The 15,374-nt window shown below is 39.8% G+C and overlaps 1 pseudogene; it reads right to left on the minus strand.

Moving 5' to 3' along the window:
• Positions 1 to 12,735: 12,735 nt before the first annotated feature.
• On the minus strand, positions 12,736 to 13,492 carry LOC103747224 (annotated as a pseudogene).
• Between the last annotated feature and the right edge of the window lie 1,882 nt (positions 13,493 to 15,374).

The following is a 15,374-nucleotide window of genomic DNA, read 5'->3' on the forward strand; positions in this document are numbered from 1 at the left end:
CTATCCTCATTTTGGGAGTGGGCAATTATTTCCCTCCAGGAATACAAGGTGTGTGTCTCTCCACTGTGAGAGAACATTTTAGGAGTGAATGCCCTACTGGGTCACACACTGCATATTACCATGGGAGAGTTTCAGCGGAGGGTGCAAACAATAAAATCATTACTGAGGGGTGGTAAAGATGGCAGTCCATCAGATTGCCCACCCCACAGAGGGTTGTGAATATCAAACAGTACCAGCTGCCTGGGGGTTAAGACAAAATTACAGAAACCACCCAGGAACTAGAATGGGTAGAGGTTATCTGCCCAGACCAGAGCCCTTTCAATAAGCCTCATTGGCCTATCAGGAAGCCAAATGGCTTCTGGAGAAGATTGGAGATTTCTAGGAGTTAAATAAAATGGTGCCTCTCATTTATGCAGCTGTGCCCAACATTTCACTGCTAAATGAACAGTTGTTGAAAGATATGGAGTCCTTCCATGATGCAGTGGACCTTGCAAATGCATTCTTTAGTATTCCCCTAACTGCTGAATCCCAATATCATTTCGCATTCATGTAGAATGGACAGCACTGGACTTTCAGAGTACTTCCCCAAGGTTATCTCCACAAGGCCTCCAAGGTTGTCATGGGATGGTGGCCCAGGACCTGGCCCTGTTATCCTGCCCTCCTTCTGTAAGGAGGTTCCAGTATATAGATGACATAATGCTAACTTCTGAGTATCTTACTGATTTGGAAGCCCATTTGGGGAACATGCAAGTGCATCTGAAGGAGCAAGGATGGGAAATCAACCGCACAAGGTACAAGGGCCCAGGACAGAGGTAAAATACTTAGGAGTTTTATGGTCATGTATAACTCGCATGATACCCCATGTGACAGTTGAAAAATCTTACAACAACCTGTGCCAATAAATGCCAAGCTGTTACATGTATTTTGGGGACTTCTAGGGTATTGGAAAATTTTTATACTTCACCTTGCCCAGGTGATCCGTCTACGGCACAATCTAATAATGAAAGATGCTACATGGGATTGTTATGTATAGGCCCAAGATGGTTTTGAGCAGGCCAAAGTACTAGTTGGGCAAGCTGAACAGCTGTGTGCCCCAATACCTTGGTGTCCCTTCCTCTTGGAAGTCACCAGGAGCCCTGAGGGTTATTGGTGAGGCTTGTGGCCAAACCTACAGGAACAGACACCACCATTTGGTCCCAATCATGGAAAGGGACAGAGTCCAGGTATGCAGCTCTAGAACAGCAACTGCTATCTGTGTACAAAGCATTGCAACGGGTGAAATCCATTATGGGACCCACCCCATTTCTGTAAAAACCACATATTTCATAAAAGGATGGGTGGAGGACCTGTTAGCCAAGCTCCTTTCAAGGGTAGCACAAAACCAAATGCTGTGAAGATGGCACGCATATTTACAACAGTGAGGGGTGGTGTCAGTAAGCCCAATCACCAATGCCATGAAGGCAATACTAGGACTGGTGTCATTTCAAAGCACAGAATCTCTCCCTTCACTTCCTATAGTTGACCTTCCAGCAAGCCCTGATTGAGTGTTAGAAGGATCTCCCCAAATTCCAGCTGGTGCCTGGTATACTGATGGCACCAGGAGGGGTGCCAGACAAGAATGGGTAGCAGTAGAAATTCAGATGAACACTGACACTATGTGGTTAGAAAGTGGAGAAAGAGAAAGCAGTCAGTGGAATGAATTAAGAGCTGTATGGATAGTAATAATGAAGAAAACTTGGCCAGTAACAATTTGTACTGACAGCTGTGTTGTGTTCAAAGGCTTAACATTATGGGTTTCCCTGTGGGAGAAAGAAAACTGACGGGTGATGGGATGACCACTATGGGGAAAACAGATATGGAAGGACATATATAATAAAATGCAGCAGGAGCTAGTGCCACTGGTAGTTTACCATGTGGCCACTACTGCCTCATGAGGTCCCCTGGAAATCAGGAAGCTGATGCTCTTACCAAAGTGAGGGCTATCTGACCACAGGTTCCCAGAGAAGCAGTTCATTGGATTCATATCAAGTCTGGCCACAGGGGAGCTGATATGGGATGGAGACTAGCCAAAGCCACTGGCGTTCCAGTAAAATACTCTGACATCCAACAGGCTTTCCAGGCCTGTGAAGTGTGTTCTCAGTTATGGCCCCAAGGGATGGATGCCATGATGGAACATGTACATAAGTCAGCTTCCCCTGTGAGAGACAGGCAAGTAGATTATATAGGTCCCTTACCAGTCAGTGAAGCGTGCAAGTACACTCTCACTTGTGTGGACACTGCCACAGGCTTTACACAGGCCTGTCCTTAAGAGAGCAATGGGTAAGGCTACTGTTAAGGGACTTACCCAATTTAGTGTCATGTATGGGTGCTCATGGCAGATTGATAAGGACAGAGGCACTCATTTCACAAATAATGATGTGCAAGCCTTGGCTGAAACAACCAGGTTCAATGATATTTTCACCTTCCCTACAATCCTACAGGAGTAGGGTTAATTGAAAGAAAAAATTGGTTGCTAAAGGAACAGTTAAAAACCTTAAGAGCAGAAGGAATATGGGGGTGGAAAAAGACCATTTCAGAAGCCATAAAGTTGTTAAATGAAAATCCCAGTGCCAGGGGTGGGTTGCCTCCCTGTGAGTTTTTGGCCAAAGGAGCCATAGAGGTCCCCAAAACAATAAAAGCGATTGCCAATAATGTTGGTTGTACATCTGAAATGGATGGTAAGGCCCTATTGCTGAAGACACCGCATGATGTGAGCAAAGGAAAGGGAGAAATCAAGCTTGGACTAAGCTGAAAATTCCCTGACACTGGATGGGTGGTTTTCATAGTGCCAGAAGGTGCCATGCTGATGACTGAGAGAGAACTGTCCCTTATCATCTTACTCAACAAAGAACCTCACATGATGCACTATCAACATGCAAAGCAAGATCCTGCTACTGGTGCAATAGTGTCTTGTCTAGTGTTTGTACAACCAGCTAATTTTTGATTGGACCTAATGCCCACTCCTAGGGATGGAACACAACTATGGCATTGTAGACCAGGCCAACCCCCTGTGGCAGGAGATGTTATAGGTCCCGGTGGAGAAGCCACTGCAATTGTGCTGTTAGATAGATGTGATGCACCTACTAAAGTACAATCAAAGCATTTGTGTTTACACCAATAAGTTAATATAAGTCACTGTTTATGTGTTATTGCTTCTTGTTGTTTGTGTTTTTATAGTAGATGGAATGTCACTAAATTGAGCCATCAGCCCATGACAAACAAATGTGGCAGAGACCTGAAAGTCCAGTGCCCTGCCACAATGAGAGGAAGGTCATCCCACACCTATCACCCCCTCCAAGGCTCAGAATTTAGTGGAGGAAGTAGGTGGTAAGTTTGTAAGAGGCAGTGGCAGAGTGTGACCCAGAAGTTCCTCTGACCCTAGGATGATAAGCCAAAGTCCTATTTTCCTTACCACACTCTGTTGAAAGAGTCAAGCCCATTACCTCTCCAACCCAATTGGTTGACTTTAGCTGCATGAAAGGGAGGGTCTATGGATATATAAGCCTAGAAAAATCATGAGTCTGGTTTCTCACCATTTTCTATGGCTGTCAGAAAACCACAGGATTTATGCTTGGGTGTGGACTTTTGAGCACAGCCATGAATGGGGGTGGGGTACCCACTCTTCTGTAAGTAAACCAGCACCCGAAGCTCGGGTAGCAAGTCCAATAAATTCATTAAGATTTTCCAAACAGTGGTTTTGAAGTATTCCTGCCTCAGGTTGTCCTAAAGAGAGTGGGAGGAGGGACTCTGGTGCCACGTGCTTTCCAGCAGTGAATTTGACTTTATAGGAGGGCATCTCCTAGATGTATATTCTCTGTGTCTGGGCAGTTGTGGAACTCTTCAGTATCCTCCATCTGTTGCAAAAAGATGGAGAGGTGCACAGTGTACTGTCTGTAAATATAAGGAACCATATGGTAAGAAATTTCATTTGTCTAGAGATATTACAGAGATGGGATTTTTTTCCTAGGATCTATGTCCTCTCAAGCCAAGTGTACTTGGTTGTGCCTACAGTGACTATGAGTTCACTCCCATTGAGAGGTAATTAAGTCCAAATAGATAGCTGTTGATTAGCCTCCAGATAACAGTGCCACTATCACACCACTAGAGGTAGTTTGCTGTGCTGGTAGTTATGGTTACTAGGCCTTAGGGTTACATTGTATCATTGATTGATTTTATTCCTTAGCAGCTTGCATAGTATCCTCCAGAACTATGAGAGCTAAACTTCAGGTAGAAGGCTTCCAGATTAGTTCCTGCTCCATTTCACCAAGTCTTATATCAGAAATATGTCCTGTCTTTAGCAGTAGGGTCTTATCTTCCAGTTCTTGGATGTAACCAAGAGCCCTGGAAATAGCTTGTGTTACTTTGGAGAGTTTCTTGGACCACTATGACTAACCACTCAAAGGAGGTCTTTCCTGTCTGCCACTGTGTCCTTTGCCATATATCCCAGAGATATACATATGCACTAATGTTCAGGCACCATATGTGCATTCCTCAGTGGATTCGGATGCAGCACATTTTGCTATGGCTTCCCTAGCCATCAAAGATCCATTCATCTCTACACTCTCTTCCTGACATTCAAGCTCCTTCCTCCCTCTCCAGTCTAGTTATCCCATTATCCCTTCCCTCCTGCTGCTAATACCACCTCCTGTCATCCCACCTCTCCTGAGTTCCCTGCATGTCTTTCCCTCCTCCCCTCCCAGCTGACACAAAATCTACTTTTATTTTTGATGTATGAGTGGTTTTTTTTGTGCATGTACCTAAGTGTACCACATATGTGCAGTTCCCTTAGAGGTCAGAAGAGGGTGGTGGATCCTCTGGAACTAGAGTTAATGATGGTGACTAGGTACCTTATGATTGCTGGGAATTGAACCAAGGTTCACTACAAGAGCATCAATTTCCCTTAACATGTTGACCCATCTCTTCAGTCCCTAGTGACTGAATTTTTTAATTTGACTTAAAAAAAATTGGTCCATGTACATGTATCACTTTTTTTTTCTTTTTCTTTTTATTTAGTCTTTTTGAGACAGGGTCTCCCTGTATTGGTCCATGTACATGTATCACTTTTTTTTTTCTTTTTCTTTTTATTTAGTCTTTTTGAGACAGGGTCTCCCTGTAGCCCCAGCTGTCCTGGAAATCACTATGTAGACCAGGCTGGCCTTGAACTCACAGAGATCTGCCTGCCTCTGCCTCCCAAGTGCTGGGATTAAAGGCATGCACCACCATGCCCAGCACACATATGAATTTTATTGCTCATTTCAAAGAAATATATATTTGTGGTTTGTTATTTCTCTACTATATTTTTGTTCTTTAAAAAATAATTTCTGCTATGAAACTTGCTTTATTTTTTAACAATGGAAACTGCTCAGGATTCCATTTTAGAGGAATAATTATATGTTCTGGCATATTTATACAGTGAAATGCAATTCAGTAACAATGGACAATGAATTACTGATGTATCCTATGATATGAATAAAATTAAAAGAATTTGAGTGTGTTACACAAAAAAGGAATTTGGTTGCATTTGAATGAAAATTCATAATTAAGTCATAGTGAAAAACAACCAGATTGATGGGTATAATCAAAGTCTGACTAGAAAAGATTCTAGAGGAACTTTTTAGGCAAGAGGTAATATTTTACATTATGAGGAGTGCTTGACTTACGCAGTCTATGTACTCTTCAGTAGCTAATAATTCTCACTCAAGGCTTGTATCTTTTATTTTATTTAAAATTTACATAAAGTAGTGAAAATCTTGAAATCAAAATATTGATAACCTGCAGATAATTGGAAGATTTGTGATTGGTCCCAATTTCTGGATAGTAAAATGTTCTGTTACTTAATGTGGTGGGAGTACTAATGGTTCACCAAAGATGATCAAAAACAAATCCAGCAGTATTCCAGGTAACTTGTATTAGTGTTCTAGATGAAATTAAGATTGTGATTAAATTACAAAACAAATTATTCACCTCAAGTTTCCAACTGATGTAATATCTTATGGCACCAGTAGCAAACTAATACAGTGTCTCTCCATCTTCTCTTTGGTTACTGAGATTCTGCAACCTGGATCACACTTTTCTTAAGACATATTTTTTTAATTTATTTTAAAATATTTCTATTTAATTTTTGAGTATTTCATATACAATACCTTAATACTCTTTATACCTCTTTCCTCATATGCCTTGTCCCATAGGCCCCCCGCTGGATTTCATGAGTTCTGTCATTTATGTTAAAGCCCATTGAGTCAAGTTAATGTTTCCTGATATCCCTCAGTGCAAGTTCATCCGTGGAGTCTAGTCAGCCTATGTAGAAGTCACTCCCTTAAAGAAGATCAGCTCTTCCTCAGCCAGTAGTAATCAGCTGCCCAATAACTTTATGACTAAGGTTGGGCCCTGCTGCCCATTTCTACAGTTCTATGCTAGTTTTTTGCCTCCTTGGGTTCACATGGGTCACCACTGCTGTAAGTTCATATGAGCAAGCTCCATTCTCCACAGCCTACACGTTTTGGTTGTAGTCTTACAGAATTATAAATATGCAAGAGTCAGGGGAGGAGTTGATGTCCATATGAAAATAGAGTCCTCCCCTGAAGCTGTGCTAGGGTCTTTATTGAAATACTTGTTGAAGGATTTGGTTCTCAAAAATGATGGTATTCATACTGACTTCAGTGAGTTGAATTCCACAGAAGAATTAATCTGGATAGTCAAAGGAATGAATGAATCTATGTCTTCTACAAGATTTGTAATTGCTCTTAACCTTTGAGCCATCTTTTAATCCCATCATTTTCTCATTTGTATTCACTCTAAGAACCCATTCCAACAAATAGTGCTATTCTGAGCCTCCAGACATTTCCAGAGATTTTTATTATTGGTGATTCTAGATTCTTTACACTTAATAATCAGTTTTAATTACTACAACCGTTATAAGAAATTTCTAGGATACAGTAAAAATTGTACATATTTCAAAGCTTTAAAAAGAAAATAATACCTTTAAGATTTGTGTTCATGGATGAAACACAGGGAGTAAATTATAACAGGTACACGATAGAAGAGGAAAGCTTATGTTAGAGATTTGTGGCCCGAATTCCCTCTGGGTCTCCTGTACTATCAGACAAACCATATAATATATTTTATGTGCATTTATTAACTTACAAAGAAATGAGAACCCAGTGCCTAGCCCCATTCCTCCAGTGGCATGGCTCAGAGCCTGCCATTTCAATGTGTGCCACCACTATCATAGTCCCCGCCAGCATTTGCTCATGTCTCAGGGGCCAGCAATCTTGACCCCAGTCCACAAGAGTCAGTCCATTCTGTCTTTGAGCTGGTGCAGCTAGCTGTGTGTTCCCCATACTACACGCACTACCCATGGCTCCTGGCTTCCATCCCAAGGTGACTCCTCGCAATCCCTTCATAGTCCATGCTCCACATCAGGCCCCACCCATTGGAGGAACCAGCCAATTTGGAGACACTCCACCCCTTTCCTCCACTCTTACAATCTTCCCATCCATCTTCTTCTAAAGTCCCTGAGCCTTAGAGGGGGTGATAGATGATAGATGTAGGGTGATCTCTTTTGTATAATGGCAAGACAGTGGCTTCTTGGGCCTCCCCATTAGTTGTCTTTAGGCCATGGCCACTGATCTATCTCAGTGGTGTTTCTTCTACTATAAAGACAAATGGAAGGAAGTAGACACATTAAAAACATGAATGTAAATACAAATGCCTAAAAGATATCTCAGTAGGTGTACTATAATCAGTGGTGTTTCTTCTACTATAAAGACAAATGGAAGGAAGTAGACACATTAAAAACATGAATGTAAATACAAATGCCTAAAAGATATCTCAGTAGGTGTACTATAATCATGATGGCTTCTCCACTAGGGCCTTGTAGCCTTTCTCAAAAAAAGGTGTTGGTCTGGTCTACAGCACCAGATGTGTATTTCAACCCTAGGAGCAGGCCTTATCCAATTAGAAATTTTTCAGTTGTATGTGTGTTGGTTCAACCATTATTGAACTTGCAGGCATTTCTTGGCATTTCCATAATGTGAAGCACATAGGTTCCATCGTTGAGTAGAATTATAGGGTATCCTTTCTTCCCCAACCATATGTATAGAGCCTCCTGGCAATATGAACGTCATCCATCTAGTGGCATGGATTATTTTGGCTTAGTCTCAGTTTCATCTCTTCATCTTTTCCTGTGCTCACAACATGCAATGTCTTGAGCAACATGGCCTTACTGTCCTTTCTAGTGTACAAGTGACATTAATGGTAATAGCCTTGTTGACTTGGAGGACCTCTAGGCTCTCTCTGACCAATAGCTCATGGAGGGGGACAACCCACCCCTGGTACTGTAGACTTTCTTAACAGTTTTATAATTTGAGTATCTCTATCCTCATCTTACCCAATCTACATAAAATTCCCAAGAATCTTACAGCTATAGCTGGCCTTTGCTTCTTCAGGTATCTTTCAAATGGGTTTCACATATGTAAAACACTTGAAGGAACATTAACATTATATATTAAATCAATCACAGACAAGGTCTCACACAGCATGGAAAAGTTCTGTCCATTCATATTAGCCGTTTTCTCCATAGGTCCTTGTTAGGTACCATAGCATGGGTATGAGACATTAATTTCCTTAATACATTTACAGGTGTTGGTTCCAGTTGCCTGACCCTGCACTGGGCTAAGGATGCAGGGGGCTTCTCATGTCCCCACTGCACTTGTTGGTTCCCTGAGTCAGACAGACTCTGGGTCTGCCTCCTGACTATAGCCACATCTGTCATCTTCCCATTGACCACACCAGGTTGCTGGGGGAGAACTTGGTTGCAAAACCTGCTTCCACCCCTAGTATAGCCTTTATCAGAAGAGAAATGCATCTTATTTAATCCTTGGGGATCCTTATCCACCCCTTGTACAGTTGTTATTCTTCGAATGTCTTTCTTTGAATGTCCTTTGTAAACTGTTCTTCTGGTTTTAAAACCTCCAGAAATGCCTTAGTACCAAATTTGGTTTTCTATCAATTTTTTCTCTGGGGATTTGTGCTTAACATAAGTCTTGCCACATTTGTCTTCGAGTAACCCGTGGCCCATTTCTTCAGTCTGGTATTTTTTATATCTCTTATAGGGTGTTCTGTTATTTTACAGACATGTTTTAAATGTTGGATAGAGTCATTTAGATATGCCAAAGCCTATCTCATTTTACAAAGATTCTGTCCTATCAAAGGGCTTAGTAAAACCATGAATGTCCCATACCATTCTCGAGGTCCCAGTTGAATTAGTTTTTCTTTCATATCTCTGATGAACTCAGTCTTATCTGGCCTAGTGAACTGGACATTATATATTGCTTTTATCATACCTAGTTATCTCAAGAATGACTGTCCCTCCTTTATATTCCTCGAGCCCCTGCCAATCATGTTAGTCTCCCTTGGTGAAAACCATGTATCTTTAATGCCTTCAACCAGCCACCCGATTAAGGACTGCTCCTCACTGCATTGGCCTAGGTTGAAGAGTCTATATTGCAAGGACAGATGGGTGGTTATAAAACTCAGCTGTGAAGCTTCTGAAGGACTTAGGCTGACATCATTTTCTCCCATGTCCCATACTCTCACAAGCCACGTGGCCATGGGCTCTCTGCTTGCTTGCTTGTAAGTTTTTCCTAGATTTAACAGTTTTAGCATGAAGTATTTCCTAGCTACAACATAGTTAGCTTTTTTTTTTTCCTTTTTACCATTATCTTTCTTTTTCTCTGAGTCCTTGGACTTTACACAAGTCAAAGTGTCCTGCCTTTTTTCTCTCTTAAGCTCTGCAACTGGGTCTGCCAGTTCAGCCTTTTCAGCTTTTCCTGCCTGGGACACATCCTTTATAATGCAAAATGGCCACACTCTCCCTAAAGCAGGTAAAAGGTTTTCTAACCTTTGGGTAACTTTTAACAACTCTTCACATACCTGCAACATATCCCCATAGCTGTGGCCTGTGTTTCTGCATGGCTGGCCTCTTCTTAGCTAACAGATTTTATAAACCATTTTATAACCCATATGACTATCCTTAACCCCATTACGCATATGGGTTTTGATTGGCTTCTCTCCTGGTTTTGGGACTCAGAGTCCAGCTGACCTGCCACAGGGGCAGTGGGAACAGCACTGCTTTCTGAGGCCCACATCCCCAAGGCTGTAGTCCTTTATCTGGCCAGACTACACCAGTTTTGTGGCCCGAATTCCCTCTGGGTCTCCTGCACTATCAGACAAACCCTATATTATATTTTATGTGCATTTATTAACTTACAAAGGAATGAGAACCCAGGGCCTAGCCCCAAGCCTCTGGCAGCATGGCTCAGAGACCACCATATCAGACCGTGCCACCAGTACCATAGTCCCCACTAGCATTTGTTCATGCCTCAGGGGCCAGTGATCTCGCCCCAGGTCCACAAGAGTCAGTCCATTCTGTCTTTGAGATTCTGAGGCTGGCTACATGTTCTTCACACCAAGCTTGCTACCCACGGCTAAGCTTCCATCCCAAGATGGCTCCCAGCAGCTCCTTCTTAGTCCATGTTCCATGTCAGGCCCCACCCATTGGAGGAACCTGCCAAGCTTGAATTAGGATTGTTCACAGAAGCAGGCTATAGGGTATATACATATATATATTCACACATCTGTCTTGAGAGATCTTAATCAATATTACATGTAATTATGACATAGAGAAGGAAAGGTGGGAAAGAAATTAAAGTTTTGTGTGAATGTGTGTGTGTGCGTGTGTGTGTGTGTGTGTGAGAGAGAGAGAGAGAGAGATGGGAAAGAAATTAAAGTTTTGTGTGAATGTGTGTGTGCGTGTGTGTGTGAGAGAGAGAGAGAGAGAAGGAGAGAGGAAGAGGAAAGGATAAAACTAGGTTAGTATTAGAACACTTTCATCTTCAGACCTTTAGAGTATTGGAAAAAGAACACACAGGTTATGAGGATAATCTACTTGATTCAATTAGTGTTAAATACTAATCACATCTAAAAGTACCATTATGCACCTTTGGCATGATTAGAGATTAAACATCTGGGCACCACATGTAAATAAATTTTTAATAAAATAACCATATTACTGATATTATTTATAATAAAATAAATGTGAAAGGGGTCAGATTGTAGCATGATCACTGACAATGAATATGGAAAAAAGTACTAAATACATGTTGATCTCAGAATATATAAACTTACTGATCCAATGCAGGTCTGCAGAGAGGGGAGAGAAATTTTTCTCATGCTGCTAAGTAAAATGAATGATCAGATGGCGAGAACCCCAACTGGAAGGGATAAAAGCTGCAAGTGAGAGAAGAGAGAAGAATAAATACACACAGGCACTATCAGCATACAGTGATTATTGAAGATTTTCATGAGAATCTGTGACTGTGGCATAGTGGTAGAGCACTCGGATCCACCAGCACTGGGTTCAATCCCTACCATCAATAAATTGTTTCTATCGAATCTGAATTTTAAATTATATTTTTCATTGTTAGCATATTAATATATGCTTTATCTCTTTGTAAGTATTACTAAACTTGGTACATTTTCTTCTTTAAGTAAGAATTTTAGTTAATTAAATAATAAGCATGTTAAGATTGTTTAAAAATTATAAATTTGAAATTTTGGAGAATTTCCAAGCAGTACAAATTTATTGTCCCTGAATCTCATGTCAGGAATTTGAAAATATTGAGAAATTTGCTAATATTTTAATGCAAGTTATTAACCTAAGATTTATCATTACAGCTTAATAAAATAATTTCATTAAATATTAATAAATTAGAGAACAATATTTCTCAGGGAAGCGCATTAGCCAGGGGATTCTCAACTTTTTCCTTCATTGGACTCCCCTGAAAAGAGTCAATGTTAGTGTCAGAGGAGAGGAACATAGATCTAACTCCTATGGATGTACACATCCTATTTCAATAGATGATCTCACTGTAATAAAAACATCAAAGCAATTTTATTGTCTGATCTACATTGCATTTTATTTCAGATTACACTTGGTCACAACAATAGCTATTATTTACACTTTAAGGTGAGCTGCTATTTATGATGGATAAGAAACTGAACTAATTTATACTAGGCAGATATATTTAATTAAATAAATAAAAATAAGAAGGCATCTTGGGCCTGAAGTCTCACCCCAGGTAGTCCGTCCGTTCAAGTAAGACGCCTGGGCCATCTTTCCACACCTGCCTCTGGTGCTGCATTCACGGCTTCCATTCCAAGATGATGCAGAAACCCCCCGGCCCTCCCGTGGCTAGCTCTCCACAGTCAAGTCTCCTCAGCAGGCCCCACCCCTCAGAGGAAACAGACTATTAGGGACACACTAACCAAGAGCAGAGACAATGTCCAGCACTACTTGCTTCCCATGAAGCCTCCCCCTGACTGTGGTCATTTATTAGTTTCCTGACCTCTATGGATTTTCCAGTTGAATCATACATATCCATTCTTAGGTAGAGATGATATGTGTTAAATGTCACTCATTATGAACCTACAATATACTAGTTTATCTCAGGAATATATACCATTAAAATTGCCAAAATTCTCCACACTCAGCTAAATATTTTTCAAACATATTTTTGAAACATAGATAATCAGTTTTTTATTATTATTGCCTAAGGAATATCAACTCTATCAAAGTCTATGAAAGATCAGACATCTCTAAGAAAATATTTTCTTACCAAAGTGTCTCTTCAGAGCTCACTTAATCTCATTATTCCTCAGATTGTAGATGATAAAATTCAACATGGGGATCACTAGAGTGTAGAACACAGACACCACCTTGTTCTGGCCTGTGGTGTAGCTGGAATTGGGCATCACATGAATGTGGCAGTCACATAGAACAGAATGAGTGTAGTGAGGTGGGAGGTGCAGGTGGAGAAGGCCTTCTGGCGGCCCTCAGTAGAGCCCATATTCAGTATGATGATGAGGATGTAGGTGTAGGAGAGGCCTATGACTAACACTGTGATCAATATAGTAGTCCCACAAGAAAATGTGGTAACAAATGTGGGGACACTGACATCAGAATAATTTAGTTCGACTAAAGTAGTGAAATCACAGAAAAAGTGATTGATTCTGTTTGGTCCACAGAAGAGAAAAGAAAAGAAAGAAAATGTACAAGAAGCACTAAGAAAACCACCTATGTAAGCTCTAATAAGCTACTGAACGCAGACTTGTGTGGACATTTTGGTTACATAAACTAGTGGGTTACAAATTGCCACAAAGCAATCATAAACCACTCAGCTGTCCCAAAGGAGGCAACTGAGTTAAGCTGGATGACACACCCAAGCTAGGGGATGGTATTCTTCTCCACCAGAAAGTTGACAAGCACATTGGTTTTGACAGAAGATGAATAACCTATGTCATCAGAAGCCAAGTGGCTCCAAATAAAGTACATGGGGTGATGGAGCTGAGGAGAGACTCTGATTAGAAAGATTGTGCTGAGGTTTCCAGACATGGTCAGTAGATGCACAGGATGATGAAGAAGAGGATGATTTGAAAGACAGGGCCCTCTGATAAGCCAACTAAAATGAACTGTGTCACTGCAGTAAGGTTCCCATCCCCCCAAATTGCCATGAGACAATATTGTTGTTCCCCCTCAAAGCTGTGATGAAGATATAAAGAAATTTATAGATATGAAGTTTCATACTCATTAAAATATACATTTCCAAAAAAATGAATAAAAATTTTCTGTGAAAATTGAAGTTTTCCTCTGAACTTCAATATTTGTACATTGGTACCCAATGAGTGTGTATTAAAATTTTAAGACAGGAAAGGTAGAAATTATCTTTGTCTAATGTGTATTTTTTCTTTGTATATATATGTAGTCAAATATCATTTTGTTTCTTTAAAGCTAAGGTTTTTAAAATGTGAGACTCATGAAGTTAGCAAAGTAATAAAAATGCAACAAATTTCCAAAATATACCAACAGAGGATTATGTAATGAAAAGCTAAACATTTGATAACTATCAGTGAATGCTTACTATACATCAACTGGTGATTTAAAATTTATGTGTAGTGTTATTTTAACTTCCATGAAATACATAGGTTCCAATTTAATGTTGACAAAATTTAATTTGAGCATAGTACTTATTTAAGTTTACATAAAAAGTGGTAGCATTAGATAAATATACAGATTTTTTGACCTCAGTGATTTCCTTCTAGTATTCAATACCATAAATGAAGTGTGACAATGAAGTTGAAAGCACATGGAAATTGCTGCTAGTGGCAGGGCTGCATTTCAGCTTTCTGATTACTAATATGTGAAACAAGTTCTTGAGCTGGGTGTGGTGGCACACACCTTTAGTCCCAGCAGTTTCGAGGCACAGGCAGGTGAATCTTTGTGAGTTTAAAATCAGCCTGGTCTACATAGTGAGTACCAGGCCTGCTGGGGTTATAGGGAGACCCTCTTCCAAATAGACAAAAAGTACAAGTTCTTGAGTAGTGACAAAGGTTTTACAGTCTGTTATTAAGTTGGGTCATGTTTTAATCAACTTTTAAAGAAATAAGTGATTTTCTTGTGATAAATGGGAAGCATACAAATAACTAAGAATGACATTTAAGCAGAAATTCCTATGATAAATGTATTAAATACTCTAATACTTCTAGTTACATCATTGCTCATTTGAAGTATCACATATTTATCATGTAGAATTTGGAATAATATTTAATTCTTTATTTCAGTGTTTATTTTGTTATTATTTTGGAGTTTAGTTATTATTTTGTAATTATTTTAGTGTTCATTTAAGTCATTATTTTCATGTTTGAACATACAAAGCCCTTTCCTAGCTTAAACGTGTTTTCTAACTGAAGCATGTTGAAATAAGATACTCTGATTTTCAATAGAGTACACTGGTGAATAAATATTCACCTAAAGGTTAAGAAGTTTTCTAAGGTTCATCTCCTAAGTGTAGGATGATTATCATCTGAAATATTTGGCTTAATATTCTCATGTTGTCCAAAGTATCTGGAGCCTTTGATGCTCAAACATTTAGTCAAAGAACAAAGCAAGACTTTCCACAAGATATTCACAGACAGTAAGTAATTAATGTATTTCAAGCTGGAGAATTTATTAGCATTTTGTTTGAGTACTAAACTTATACATTTTTTAAAATGATATTGTTTTTGTATTCTCAGTGAGCTGAGTAAGGAATATTTGAAAACTTTGTTTTATTCCTGATTATTCAGAAGACTTTAGCTATGGAAATATGTTGATTGTACAAAATATCTTTTTGTCTATTAGATGGTTGATGGCATGATTCCTACTGCTTTATTTCTCAACTATGGTCTATAAATATAGACATGCTTTTACAAAAATCAGATATATTTTTAATGAATAA

The sequence above is a fragment of the Nannospalax galili genome, unplaced genomic scaffold (assembly GCF_000622305.1).
Source record: "Nannospalax galili isolate Female #2095 unplaced genomic scaffold, S.galili_v1.0 scaffold1525, whole genome shotgun sequence".
In the NCBI taxonomy this organism is placed as follows: Eukaryota; Metazoa; Chordata; class Mammalia; order Rodentia; family Spalacidae; genus Nannospalax; species Nannospalax galili.